At 37.0% G+C, this 15,745-nt stretch overlaps 1 non-coding gene across 1 annotated transcript; it reads right to left on the minus strand.

Annotated features, from left to right (window-relative positions):
- Positions 1 to 10,529: 10,529 nt before the first annotated feature.
- Trnae-uuc (transfer RNA glutamic acid (anticodon UUC)) lies at positions 10,530 to 10,601 on the minus strand. The gene has a single exon. It is a non-coding gene; the product is annotated as a tRNA-Glu (tRNA).
- Positions 10,602 to 15,745: the final 5,144 nt, after the last annotated feature.

Consider the following 15,745-nt stretch of genomic DNA (forward strand, 5'->3'; position numbering starts at 1 on the left):
TATCAGACAAATAAAAGCTGAAGTTGTTTAAACAATGAAGTGGCGAGCACGAAATACTGAGGGTGACTTTATTTGAACTTGTTAGAACATTTATAATGTACAATTTGAAGAGGTGTTGGCATTTTTAGTTTCAACTGACGTCGATTCTTTGAACATGTCATTAATAACTATAACAATTGGCGTCGACTTTTTGAATAGGTCTTACTTTCCCATATTTGCCGATTTAAATAAAAAAATAATATATTTTCATATATATATCTAGAATAAATGGCAATGCTGGAGCTTGATACAGGATTGATGGCGTTTATCTTATAAGTTATAGGGACTGATTCGTTATATAATATATATATACTAGTATTATATGCATGTGTCGCCTGCATACTTGTTACTTGGGGTCTAGAACCGTCATGTTAATACTGCTTTACACATGGCTTAAGCATAGCTGAGCATCTTCGTATTTTGGCAGCCACATAGTTGTTATAATACGTATGATTAGTACTTAAAATCGGGTGTTACTGCATTGGAAATGACCCTATAGCTATAATAGAATAACATTGGCATATCACTTCGACGTGTTGGTCCATAACGTTTTGTTCATAGCAAACGGTGCAAGTTTTGCCAGCATACTTATAACTACATTTATTTTTGATCTCAAAACTATAAATGTCGGTAAATGGTAAAATTAAGCCTACGAAATTAATGGTTTGACTGAAGTTGCACTTCCCCACAATGGATAGGTGTTTTAAACATGATGTTTGGATTAAATGACCAGAAAATGCGTTGTGAAAAGAAAGTAAAGGGTAATCATTCCTCCACAGCAAATAGCAGCCAGCTCAAAGGGAGTGGATTTCAAATAAAGACTTGTCATGTGCCATACCGTTTACGACCTAAAATGAATAATTATAAGTAACAACCCATATTTCCAACACCGGGAATCGTAATTATCGGCGAATAGATTGCGATGTGTTCTACATGGTTGCTTAATAAACAGACTGGACGAAATGTAATTAACATGTTGTTTTCAATTCATGCCGTAATCTCAGACAATTACCACATTATTGTATACAACATATTGATTCCCGGCGTTCGGCTTGTAGCCTGCGAGCTCGAAAAAAGGAAAATAATCGCCGTGGTCAGTGTCCGTTAAGTTAATTATTAATATGTAAATGAGAGCTCGTCGGTTTAATAAATTATGTAAATAAGTGATGCGAATATCGCATGTTGATGGCCAAGATGACATTTTTGGACCTTGCGGGCTTGTCGACCGTCAAAATCATTGCACATAGGCCATGTGGTTGAAGCCTGGACTCGAGTGCAGTGTAGTTAAACTATAGTACTAATTACATCGTACAAACATTCATATTTGCCCTCATCAAATAAAAACGTCCTACAGTTTTTCTCTGTGTATTTTCCAGTATAAGGTGTTCAAATATATACAACACCGGCAGTCAGAGGAAGATCATTAAAACGTCGTGAAGTTTTGTGAACTGTTGATTATACTATTCATAAGATCACCTTATTCCCATTTTCTTATATTAATATATATTAAATTACACGTGAATGTTGAGTTTATCTAGCCTCGGACCCTGAGTATACATGCCCTTTCACACTCCCTGTCACCGGAGATAGATTCACCGCCAACACAGTTCTGACAGTTTCAATTATCATATCCTCAATTGATATCACAGAGTGTATTGATGTTTAAATCAACATCCAGTTCAGTTTACTCTCAGCATCAGCTACGGTCAGTAGATCTGTGCTTGCAAAATATAGAAAACAAACTCAAATTATCTCGAGTACTTTGATTTTATTAGAAAAGACAATATGCAATATGATACAAAATGAAAATAAGATGTGTTCACATTCCCGCGCTGAATGGCGCTATAGTGTCGAGAGTTCGTTGTTTGATACAGCAAATTATGTACATCTCGTCTGAATTTGATTTCCCGGCATTCCTCCAATTAGCCAGCTTCCAAGCCTCCCTGCGTTTTCAGTGATGAGATATCTAGCATACACGATGGAAGGCCATACGTCTAAAGCCAGCACATTTGTGTAACTTGTCCGCTAGCCATGTGAAAGGTATGTGTATGAAATTGTCGGCAAAAGTGTACCGACAAATTTTCAGGATTCAATCAGTAACCACAGCGACGCTACCCTGCAAGTTCATGTCTGAACAACCGCCTTCTTCATTTCCCCTCGACTCCATGCTACCTTTAAGGCCATCATGTTCATCCCCAGTTTGATTTCCGGACATCGTCGAAGTGAACAAAACTGCCAAGTCTCAAACCTCATGTCTCCAATTCGTCTGAACTTCACCCATAAACCCCCCTCATTTTTCTCGTGGTTTCTATGTCGACTTACAACTTGCACTTGATGACACCGGAGAACCACGGTATGAAATAACCCCGTGAATTCTACCAGTGCCATTCAACGCAAAGTTGCCCATTTCTTTCATACAGCCATTTCAACGTTTTGCTAAGTACGTCCATTCTCCGAAGACTTCAACTGTATGAGCACACCTTTTCAATATCAATACCGCGCCTCGAACAAACGTCAAATGATTTCTCGTACAAAAGTTTCGCCCCGGAAGTTTGCGCAAACGTAATAAACAGTTCCAGGAAAAATCAATGACAAACAGTGAAAATAATATGAGTAAACACCGCTGTGTGTGTAGAAGTTCCTATTTTCTGTTAACACGTTCGGCACGCTGAAGGCGGTGCCGTGAAAACAGAGAGCAGGAAAACAAGAGGAGTGTGAACCGTCACAATGCAGCAAGCAGCAGCCGCAAACTTCACCATGGGTAACGGCACACTTCGTATACAACCTTTCAACAATCGATACACCTTGCCAACAAAATCATCAGTTATATTAATCCAGTTATCCTATGGTGTGTCAAAGTTAAAAGTAACTTAAGAAAATAAATTCTAACTCTTGAAATATCTGTGAGCGGACACCAGATGGTCACAGCAAGTATGCGATCACTGCAGGAATGACACTACAAACTAACAGCTCATGAAATATGCAAGCTATGAAACTATAAATATTCCCCGTGATCAACAAGCGTAATACTCCCTAGCGACTGACAACTGACCAGTAACTACTGTATATACAATTACTAACGACTGACCAATGAAAGAAATGACCAATGTAACGACTGACTGACCATTTCTCTGCTAGAATATCGATATAGTCACATGAATGACCTAAGTCTTTACATGAAATATGCGAATGAAAGGAGGATTGCCCCCCGGCAAAAACCTTTATTCAATACAGTTGATCTCCTTTACCAACTTCCATTGTTCAACCCACCCGCGGAGTCGGCTATTTTCGCATTATTGTGTAGATTTTTCAACTTGACAAGTTTTAGACGGGTTTATACTTAATGGTCACCTATTGTTACGTGGGTATGCAATATTCGTTGTGCAACTGACCGTGCCGTAATTTCAGGTGTATGTGGCAGTTTCTTGTCCATACACAACCCTCTGTGTCTGGCCACGTCCATGTGCAACTTCCAAAATTTATGGAAATAATAACATTCTTTACCCCGAAATAGAACAAACTGAAAAGTCACAGCCAAAACCATGTCAAGTACTATGCGGATGATAATATAAATGTTTTAATTTTGTATAGAAAACTGATAGCAGTAACACTAACTGTAATATAAAACAAACAGCGCTTGTTTGAACAGCGCAATATCTTAACATAGGTCGCCGGTTTTCTTGCAAAACACAGAACAGCTCGTTGTCTGCCAATGAAACACAATGAGGATGTATGTGATCGACGGAAATAAAACGTAACGTTTTACTAAAAAATACTGGTTGAAAAGAGGTAATTTAACAGGGATACTATGTTGAAGAGCCGAGATACCGTTATTTCATAATTATACAGATAACGCACATATACATAACGTACAATTATAAGTAGTTAGCGTGCATAATTAAACAAGTATATAACGCAAATTCACAAATCGTTTGATAAAAATTACAGACCGCTAAACATTCCCCAGGTCACGGTCATTTCAGTCAGGTACAAAACATATACGTAATAAAATTGTAATAATATGAAATTGCTTCTAACTCGAATTTGAACGAGCAATGTTTTACGACTAATCATCAGTTACAATGCAAACAATACGGCTTATAGAATAATCCTCTTTGTGAAAAGATTAGCCACAATGTTTTGTCCAAATTAGCAAAAGAGAGACTACCAATAAAGAGTATTTATATTGAGTTTTAACCCTAACTTATACCATGTACAAATAAAGCTTAAGCCTCGTCACCATGTAGCACCAGGATTTTTCCCGCCTTAATCACCACTGTATCGTAGTTCTTTAAGCTATATATTACATTCAGCAAGGAATTAAAGTTGTAGCTTGCTTTTTTTCAAATTGAGCTTCCATTTATGAAGTATACAGTGTGGTGATTTAATCATGTACATTTGTTTAATAAACTCATTGAAATTCATAAAATATCATCGACTCTATATACAAATACACGCATTAAGAAGTAATAAACTGAGACATTTTGAAATCGAAATTATAAAACGAGTGTGTGTACTTTCGGTCAGATTTAGCAACAAATATTTTATAAAATGGGCCTAGGCTCGTAGTCTTATTATATAAGTATGTTGAACGTTTTTAGATATCATTTAAATAACGGATAGTCCTCCAATCAACAGAACAGAACAAAGCATTATCGACTTCAGGTATATGCACATTATCGTCATTATAAACCTACTATATAAAATATAAACACATACTAGTAAGTGAACGTTTAAAATACACAAATGAAAATGGATCACGTGTAATATTTTGTTTGGCATCGCGAGAAGACCCATCGTCGAATATTACCCCATCCTCCACTCATATAATACTACTATAAGTCGAGAAATACAAATAATGTGAAGAATATTGTCAAACAAGGTGGCTGAATTTTTAATGAAGTCAATAAAAGAGACTGAATCTCCATAGAAACCGAATCACCATTGAAATAAGACATCTACATCGGTTTGAGCTCGAACCCTTATATTCAATTTCAATGTAATTAACACCGTCGATTATGACGATAATAAATCTGATTTTGTCTAAATTATGTATGACGTGTATTGGCAATGTAACGGGTAACTACCATACTTAACAAACACGTCTCTAAGGCTAGCGTCAACTGCAGCAGAGTAAGGTACCGTGGACACATACCTGCACACAGATGTGAGATGATGCCCAAATTATTGATTTTTTTATATTGTCCAATTACTTGGCTAGGTATTCAATAGATACTAAGTGCCAGTTTCATGTAGACTGTGAAATCAGATATAACTGAAACGGAACTTTTCACGGACTCTTACATCGAAAAATATTAAATCTTGGTTATCGAAATCAGGCGGAACTCGCATAGACAATTGTTTACGTAACGTTAAATAGGTTACAACTTGTTTCGTATATTTTTATACAAGTTCCAGCAGATGAGAGGTTGTCCCAAGATTAATGATGATTTGACATAGACAAAGGAAATCTTCCATCTTATATATAGGCTTGTATCTTCTATTTATTGGCAATGGGATTGCCCACCTCATTGGGTTATAATCATGTACACCATCTAAATGAGTGGTAACATGATAATATAGAGCAATGCGACAGAGTAATGTGTACGATGTTAATACCTGTATACAGAGTAACTATCATTTAATATAACATGTTTAACAGACCTTCGCAACTGCTGGCTGCACCAGGGTCACACACTACCATTAGGTAACACTTATAAAGGATCTATAGACTATACATGCTATTAAACCACAATTATTTAAAACACGCAGCGTTCAACACGTGGATGAGCCAGGCCGATATTCAAGATTAAAATCGTAAATGTGAACACAATTTATGAACGCTTGACCTCGCGATTTCCGCCTCTCTTATACGCAGTGTAAATATTGACCAACTGACCAGCGCGGTCAGTTTGTTCCCAGTCGTTACGTAATACATGAATATTTAGATTGTAAATGTACTTACATGGCAGTGTACATGTAGGATTCAGTACGCACTAATCTCGTGACGCTTAGTATCAATTATCAGTTTCCGTCCAGGAATGTCCGTGTGTAATGAGCAACTGGTAAAAACAGACTGAGAAATACTAGTAGCACATAGTACAGGTAAAATTACTAATAATAGCATCAAACGAATGTTAAAACCGCACTGACCTTTCGCTGACTTTATCATATTCGCAATTTCCTCTCACCTCAACCGAATCCATCTCCGCTTCGTTGTTTTCTCAATCACATGTCAAACATTTCAGTTTCAACTACAAATATTGGGTTAGGAATGTCCATTCGCGCAACTTTTCGAGTACGATGGTCAGCGGTTTGTGAGGCGATGTACAGATACCGGTGTTGGAAATCAGGCGAAGCCCCCACGGGAATTATACAACTCCACGTGGGATTGCGGCCAATTGTTGGCGGTTATGTCATCGCGTTGTACAATAGATGCTAATTTGCTAGCCAGAGTGGTCAATACATGTGGAGGCGCGCCCGGGGTCGCCACCCGAGAGCGGACGTAGCACCTAGTTTATGTGCCTTGTTTCCGCCCATATGTTCATTGTTTTCGCAAAACTATTGATGCACTACCGAATACATTTAACATGTTTAAGTAATCTCCTGATTTTTCAGGTAGTAAAATAGATCTACTAAGAGTGTACAGTGAAGCCGGTGAATGGTGAAGACGTATACGCATCCTCAAATTATGAAGCATTGAAATCTGAAGTTTTCTAGATTTTTATTATTATCTGAATTTGACAAACATTATAACGTAATCGTTTCGTGCACGTTGACATTATATGTTATATCATTATGTGTTGTTGACAATGTACATTGTACAAGTCAAAATAAATTGCCTGTCTGTCTGTCTGTCTGTCTAAAACAGTTATCTTTGTCAAAAACGAAAAAGCTATCATGCAATTGATATTTTTTACGCATTATAATCAGCCTATGTTATCGAATGTGGAACGCCACTACGATTGAATCGTTATTAATCGACCGTGTCCGGCATTTTCAGAAGATACATTGTAAATTTCGCGCCAGAATTTCGCACGCACTTTTATTTGGCAAAGAATAGAGCAAATCTTATATAATAGTTATGGTAAATCGAGAAGATGTACAGAATACATTTGTATATATATTGATTTAATTATAATTAAGACAGTGTTTCGAGTTTATAATAATTTATTATGCATGTACGTCTCATAAATTGTAGTCTGCTGTATACATAAATATGCAGAAAAAATGACATATTGACAACAGAGATGATAATAATTGGTTACATTATCCATCTAAGATCTCTCTGAAGATATCCACTGGACGGGCCTCCATGCTAGCCGCTGGCTATGTTGAAAATAGAAAAATTTAACTTCTGTGATTTAAGTGGCCAAAATGGCTTGACGTGATAATAAAAAAAATCTATTATCAGATTTAATTGATAAAATTAATTAAAATGTTTACCAAATAAGAAATAATGTTTATGTCAAAATGAAATTCTATTTTACTTGGTCTGAATACATGCCCAATGGCAGAAATGCATTAACACATTTTTATATTTCAATTAGAAATACTGTTTGAAGTTGACATCCGAACAGAATAAGATTGATTTCATTACACGTAATGTAACAGTTTTTAAGTTTTGCATAAAAAAACTGTTATGCTTGAACTGCACGTGTCACACTAATAAACATTTTACGAACTAATTTATCAATATACTCGACCAAACTGACATGACCCTTGTGACCTTTATTAGCGTAAGTTCACAGCCGAATTATCTCCGAAATGTTGTCGAATACATCTTTATGATGATACACTTGGTAACTGTTCGCATGGTCACCAAATAGTCTGCATCTCAGCGAAGGTGGTAACCCTCTTGTCAGGATGAAAGTGTTCCGTGAGTTCGAGCCCCTACCACGCATGTTATTAATTTTCTAATAACTTAATAGATAACAGTTTTTTTATTTATCAATCATATATCAGGGAGAGTAAGGGGGGGGGGGGGCGTAATGCCAAAAGGTACCATGCGACATTTAAATATAGAAGATTCTGTTACACTGCTGCGAATGATAAGTTGTTGTGTTTCGAATTTGATCGAATTGTAATGTTCAGGATTACTATTACAAAATAAAACAACATCAAACAAAGTTTAAGGAACCTAGATTTGTATTTACAAAATATTAACATTCCTAATATCGATCAGACCTTTTCTTGAAAGTCACCACTGATATATAGGGCAGTGTATATCATACCTGCTCCGTGACGTCACCACTAGGGTTTAGGGTAGTGTATGTCATACCTGCTCCTGAACGTCACCACATAGCTATAGGGAAGTGTATATAAGACCTGCTCCATGACGTCACCACTAGGCTTTAGGGGAGTGTATATCATACCTGCGTCGTGACGTCACCACAAGGCTAAAGGGTAGTGTATATCTTACCTGCTCCGTGACGTCACCACTAGGCTATAGGGTAGTGTATATCATACATGCTCCGTGACGTCACCACAATGCTTTAGGGTAATGAATATTTTGCCTGCTCCTGAACTTCAACACTAAGCTATAAGGTAGTGTATGTCATACCTGCTCCGCGACGTCACCACTAAGCTATAGGGTAGTGTATATCATACATGCTCCGTGACGTCACCACTAAGCTATAGGGTAGTGTATATATCATACATGCTCCGTGACGTTACCAGAAGGCTATATGGTAGTGCATATCATAGCTGCTCCGTGACCTCACCACTAGGCTTTAGGGTAGTGCATGTCATACCTGCTCCGTGACGTCACCACTAGGCTATAGGGTAGTGTATATCATACCTGCTCCGTGACGTCACCACTAGGCTATACGGTAGTGTATATCATAAATGCTCCGTGACGTCACCACTAGGCTAAAGGGTAATGAATATCATACCTGCTACTGAACGTCACCACTATGGTATAGGGTAATGGATATCTTACCTGCTCCGTGACGTCACCACTATGCTATTGGGTAATTTAGGTCTGAGCCCAGGCGAAACGCGTATGATGGCCGTCAGTAGGTTTAAAACTGTGCCATCGCAGATTAACCCTTTATAACAACTTTTTATTCTTTTGTCTTGCAATAAGTCAAATTTTGCGTAAATATCTAAAAACTGGTGTTATAAGAATGCTGATAGAAGATCAGATAGAAGTTTTTAATATTTATGTTCGAAAAATGGTGCTTTATGGCTAAGAGCGTTACTAACCCTACTTATAAAATTATCGGCGGTTTCCCAACAATCGAGGTTTGTTCTATTGTGAGTTATCTTATATGACTGAATTGAACATTGATGCCAAAAACAGCTGTTTCTGCGACAAAATAAAAATAAAGAAAGTTGTCAAGTCGGCCAATGTGTGAGAGTGCAGCTTTTAATGTACGATATTCTTACAATTATGTGCATTGGGCCATCTGATCGATGATCGCGGCTTTTTCAAGTTGTTATACTAACTTTGTCGATATATATATATTAGAAATGTGTATTTAATATTGCAAGTATAATCTTTGATCTAGTTTTGACCACAAGCTTCATATTCAACATGAACTCCTGATATACTATTTTGTTGAACTCTCGATGGTAGGCGACCCGGCCCCTCTATCCTAGACAATAGGCCGTAAGTTATCTAAATGGAGGAAATTGGTATGTATAACATTAACAAATATAAAATGTCATTGATATTCTAAGACGACTCTAAGGCGGCTGCCAAATGCACGGAAAAGTTAATTTCTTATCAAACTTTAATGATATTGATTTTAACAAAGAAAATAAACTTTAACATTGAAACATCCTTTTGGATAATATCAAAATTAAAGGTAAGGTATTTCACATCAATTTTACATCAATTTCATTCTAACGCCGAGCAGCGAAACAATTCGGAATACAATATGTGTTGATGTTCGTCACACAGATGATGGACACCATACCTCAGTGATGTTCGTCACACAGATGATGGACACCATACCTCAGTGATGTTCGTCACACAGATGATGGACACAATACCTCAGTTTCTCTAACATGTTTAAGTCCCCTATCAAATGACCAAACTAAGCTCACTGTTTTTGTTAAGGTATTATTTCTGAAAAAAAAGGGTTTTGAGACTTTTAAAGGACAATATATTTTAATAATTATACCAAACTCTCTATATTTTTTTTAATCAAGTTTGGAGATGTTGTTCCATGTTTCTGGTTTGTGATTGTTTGTTTTTGTGTTCTATGTCATATTTTTTGGCGTTGACCCTGTGTCATTAAACAGGGTTTATGTATAAACTTTCGACTACTGGACTTTCTGTAGTTGTTCATATACATATTTAGTAACGTACGAGACAGATGTCGCCAACTACTGGGTAGGCTTTAGCACGATCTAAGACAATACAATTTAGACCGTATATCCATTTTCAAAATAAATAGAAAGGAACAGTTCCTACCTGAATCATACTAGGAAAATAAACAGATTAATGATAACAATAAGGATTAAAAATGCAAAATAGTAAGTTCCGGTGCCGGGAATCGCACCCGGGCCGTCTGGGTGAAAACCAGAAATCCTAACCACTAGACCACACCGGACTTGTAATATAGTGAATGAAAAGGTTTAACTTATACATGGCTATAGTGCTTTTCTATAAATAGCTACAAAGAGAGACAACTATATATATACATATCTTAGGTTCTGTCCCTTGTCACAGTGTATTAAAATCTCGTATTCAGTCCGTGTTACATTGAAAAATCAGTTCTTACAACATCTTGCGGGATGGGCTCAATTAAATAAGATCTCAAAAGGCTTTCAGTTTTATTCAATCATACCAAACAGTCAAGTGAATTATAATCACCATACCATACTACACATAGACGAAAAATCACTAACGGATAACTTCAATTCAAAGCTATAAAGTACAATCAAGAATTGTGTCCCTTGGTTAGCAGGTATAGCAATAAATAAAGGTTTAAATATTTGAGTAAGGGATCTCAGATCATTTTGATAACAACATATTAAAATAATTCCAGGGAAATCATTATCATCATTATTTCCTATGGCTTGATTTAAACATTACTTTAGTTTCTATATAATAAGCAACAGCTGCAGCAGAAACACTGATATCAATGTCTAGATGTTTAATAAACTCTTACTGCCATAATTGTTATAAATGGTTAATCATCCGTTTTATCAACAAGAACCAAATTAACAACAACAACAACAACAACAACAACAACACTACATACACAAGAACAACATAAACAACAACAAAAACAACAACAAAATCCTTTATCCTAGCCACATTCAATCCAAAAAGGGTACTGTATGGGTCGTGTTTTACAACTTTCCTGTTTTTGATATAACATTCAGACATTCGGTCAAGATTTCTACAACAGTTTCATAGTCTATAAAAGGTTCAGCAAATTATTCTTTTACATTGCACATGAACACATTCAATATTTTTTTAACACATAAAATCATGTCATCACCATCCATATTGATATGTTTGACAAATATCGTTTCTCGGGAGTGTTTTAGGATAACTTTGTAAGAAAACATATTGTTTTGCAGATTGTATTGTATTTGTAGTTCAATGCACTCCCGCATAAACAAACGCCAAGATCGACTGACCTAGTACAACATGCCGTGATTAAGCCATTTTAGGGCAAAGTAACGCTGATGCCGCAGAGTTGATAGTCTCCCTCTGTGGGCCCGAAAGAAGCCTTGTGGTACATCATCAAGTTGAACTCTGAGCACGTGGACACGTCTGTGCATGCGCACTCGTAGGTGCACGCGCGCTTCCCAGCATTCTCCACCTGAATCCGGTCTCCTCCTGGGATGACTTTGCATTTTCGTCGACGACCTTCATAGATACTCGTGCTTTCAGATTTTGGGTGAGTCACCTTAAGAAAAAGACTATGTTATCTGGGTGACCGTGACGTTACAATCATATTGGACATGATACGTGTGTGACATAATAAAATGTGGTCGAAACCTTATGCTAAGTTAAGGTAATACTTAAACAGTACTTCTAATCATCGATATTTAAGTGACCTAACCATCGTAACTTGGTCCCCTGGTATCTTGCTTGAGCAGACGAAACCTTCGCCAGTCAGAGTAACACGAAACGGTGAATTCTGGTTCTTCAAACCAAAGAACTTGGTTTTCATGCTTAGCCATAGGTACTTGATTGTGTCCAAGGACTTGCGAGTCGGCAGCGTTATACATGTATTTTCCTGTTCATCAAATACGTAGCCAACCTTTTGAAACAGTTCGTCCTGCTTTGGCTGTGGCCCGTATGAATAGAGACCTGCCGCGTATGCTGAAAAAAAAACATAAACACAACAACACATGATATGAACTATTGCCCAGAGTTCATATTATGAGTAATTGAAGTAAAGAGGAAACCTCAGGGACATCAACCAGGGGCGGTTAAAGGGGACACATCCTGGGCGCAACTTACGACTATTGTCCCCAATAACCGAACATAATTATGATTTATATGGTGTCTCAACAAATATTTTGGCCATTTGCTATCTGAAATGGTGCTATCTGGTGAATTATTTTCTTTTTCTTTCTTTCTCCGATATTGATATCCAGATGTTCACTATGACAATTTAAATAAAAGTAATGGTATTTTTGTGTACAATGCATTTAATCCTTCTTGCTGATGTATCACATCGTGGACGACACATGCATCTTTTGCAGTGTAGCCCATTTTTCAAATTCAAAATTAACTGGGGTTGTGAACCACGTTTAATCGAAAAAGATTAAAGATAGCGTCGGTAAATCTATCACTCCTCATCATGTGACTTTCATATGCTAAATATAAACACGTTATAGCTTCCCGGAAGAACGGGCATTACAAGGAAGCGAAAACACTGCTGCGACAACGTATCCATAGGGCCCGACAGATCAACATCGTTGATGCAACTGCTCCATGGAAACTTATGAAAGAGGTTAACTCTGCTAAAAATGACAGCTTTCTAAAGTTTCTAAACTGTTTCTTGACAGTTAAGTGTGTGCAAAAACCAAATGACTTGTAAGGTGTTCGGTAAAACATTCCGCGCTTATTTTACACTGGGAAACCAATGTGCGCTATTTAAAACGGGGAAATTCAACTGAGGCAGTGACATGATTGTTGCGTTTATTCTTTTGAACATGTGATATTATTGTCGGCCGCCCACTAGCTCGCATTCACAAGTCTACGCTTGGTTTGATGTAATGCTGTATTTGCCGAGTTGGTACTTTCTGTTGTCTCGGCCCTTTAATGCTTTATTACTACTGCAACCACGGGCGATGAATGAAACAAATATGTAGCTTGTTTTCGTTTCCATGACGAAAACAACCCTGATGATAGAATTGATAAAAATATCATCGTAAACCTACCATTGATATTATTGCTTTTACGTGAGTAAGTATTGTGAAAATGTGTCTTATGTCAACTTTGATATGCGTTACTTTAAGATTTTGTTTTACATAATGTTATACTGGTTCTTGTAACTCAAATGTTATTTAACAACATTATATAGCCATTTTATTTTTAAATTATATTATGAATACTGTTAATGTACTTTATGAAACACCAGGGTCGGTGTCAAATGTTAAGACAAGGGGTTGGTTTCCCGCGTGAAATCCTACAATCCATTCATACAGTTATTACACTCGAGATAGCAGAACAGGCAGTCCGTTTCTGCTGTGAACTCAAGCACTGATTGATGTATATTTATAAAGCAGTTTTCAAATTTTAACCGTTTTCATTTGCAGCCAATAAAGTCGCGAAAATTGTCAAAAACTTACATAAGATTGACACCGTTGTGTTCAATGCATTAAATCTTACTTACTTAAGTTTCACATCGCATACGACACATGTACCTAGCAGTTTTTGCCTGCTTTTTCAATTCGAAAACTTACCGGGTTTGTCTTCCATGTAAATGCCAGTAAAATTAAACAAAGCGCCGATACATGTATCTGTACTAATCACGTGACTTTCACATTCTAAATATACATCCTATAAACTAGGAAACCATGATACCCTACCCTTAAACAGGTAAAATCAGCTGAGACAGCGACAAAACAGTATTTTAATAGCGTAAAATTATGTATTATCGGCCTCATACTAGTTCGTTTTAATAGTACTATACTTGTTTTGAGGAAATACTGTATTTGCTGATTTATGATTTGGGATCATCTGGTGTCTAGTCCCTTTAAGAATAACGGGTTTACAACAGACATGACACCATGATTTGGTCCTCCGCCTGTTGAAAACACGTTATAAATTGGTTAGAACATACTTTCAATTTGAATGCCTCAAACGTTTCCCTTGCACCACGTTTTTTAATATTAAGATTTTGCAAAAGAGGTTCTAATTATTTTCTCTATATCGTATTTATGTATTTGCTTACTTGATTCGGTTTGGAGAAAATAGTTAACTGGCGGACAGCTATCGTCCTTGACAGCCAGCCGGAAGTAACGCCCCACTAGCGGTCGCCTTAGCTGGAATGTCACTATGTCATTGTCCCAGGTGGACTTAGTAACATCGACCTACAATACAGCATACCGTATATTGTATAACGTCACATCAGCCTACACTACAGCATACCGTATAGCGTTACATCAACCGTCAACACAGCATACCGTATAACGTTACATCAGCCTTTAATACAGCATACCGTATTTCATTACATCAGCCTACACTACATCATACCGTATACCGTTATATCAGCCTTCACTACAGCATACCGTATAACGTTACATCAGCCTACGATACAGCATACCGTATAGCGTTACATCAGTCTACAATACAGCATACCGTATAACGTTACATCAGCCTACACTACATCAAACCGTATAACGTTACATCAGCCTTCACTACAGCATACCGTATTACGTTACATCAGCCTACAATTCACCAAACCGTATAACGTTACATCAGCCTTCACTACAGCATACCGTATTACGTTACATCAGCCTACAATACACCAAACCGTATAACGTTACATCAGCCTTCACTACAGCATACCGTATTACGTTACATCAGCCTACAATACACCAAACCGTATTACGTTACATCAGCCCATAATACAGCATACCGTATTACGTTACATCAGCCCATAATACAGCATACCGTATTACGTTACATCAGCCTTTAATACAGCATACCGTATTACGTTACATCAGCCTACAATACAGCATACCGTATTACGTTACATCAGCCTACAATACAGCATACTGTATTACGTTACATCAGTCTACAATACAACATACTGTATTACGTTACATCAGTCTATAATACAGCATACTGTATTACGTTACATCAGCCCATAATACAACATACTGTATTACGTTACATCAGTCCATAATACAACATACTGTATTACGTTACATCAGCCCATAATACAACATACTGTATTACGTTACATCAGTCCATAATACAACATACTGTATTACGTTAAATCAGTCCATAATACAACATACTGTATTACGTTACATCAGCCCATAATACAGCATACCGTATAACGTTTCATCAGTCCATAATACAACATACTGTATTACGTTAAATCAGTCCATAATACAACATACTGTATTACGTTACATCAGCCCATAATACAGCATACTGTATTACGTTACATCAGCCCATAATACAACCTACTGTATTACGTTACATCAGTCCATAATACAACATACTGTATTACGTTACATCAGCCCATAATACAACATACTGTATTACGTTACA

The sequence above is a fragment of the Mya arenaria genome, chromosome 14 (genome assembly GCF_026914265.1).
Source record: "Mya arenaria isolate MELC-2E11 chromosome 14, ASM2691426v1".
NCBI classification, from domain to species: Eukaryota; Metazoa; Mollusca; class Bivalvia; order Myida; family Myidae; genus Mya; species Mya arenaria.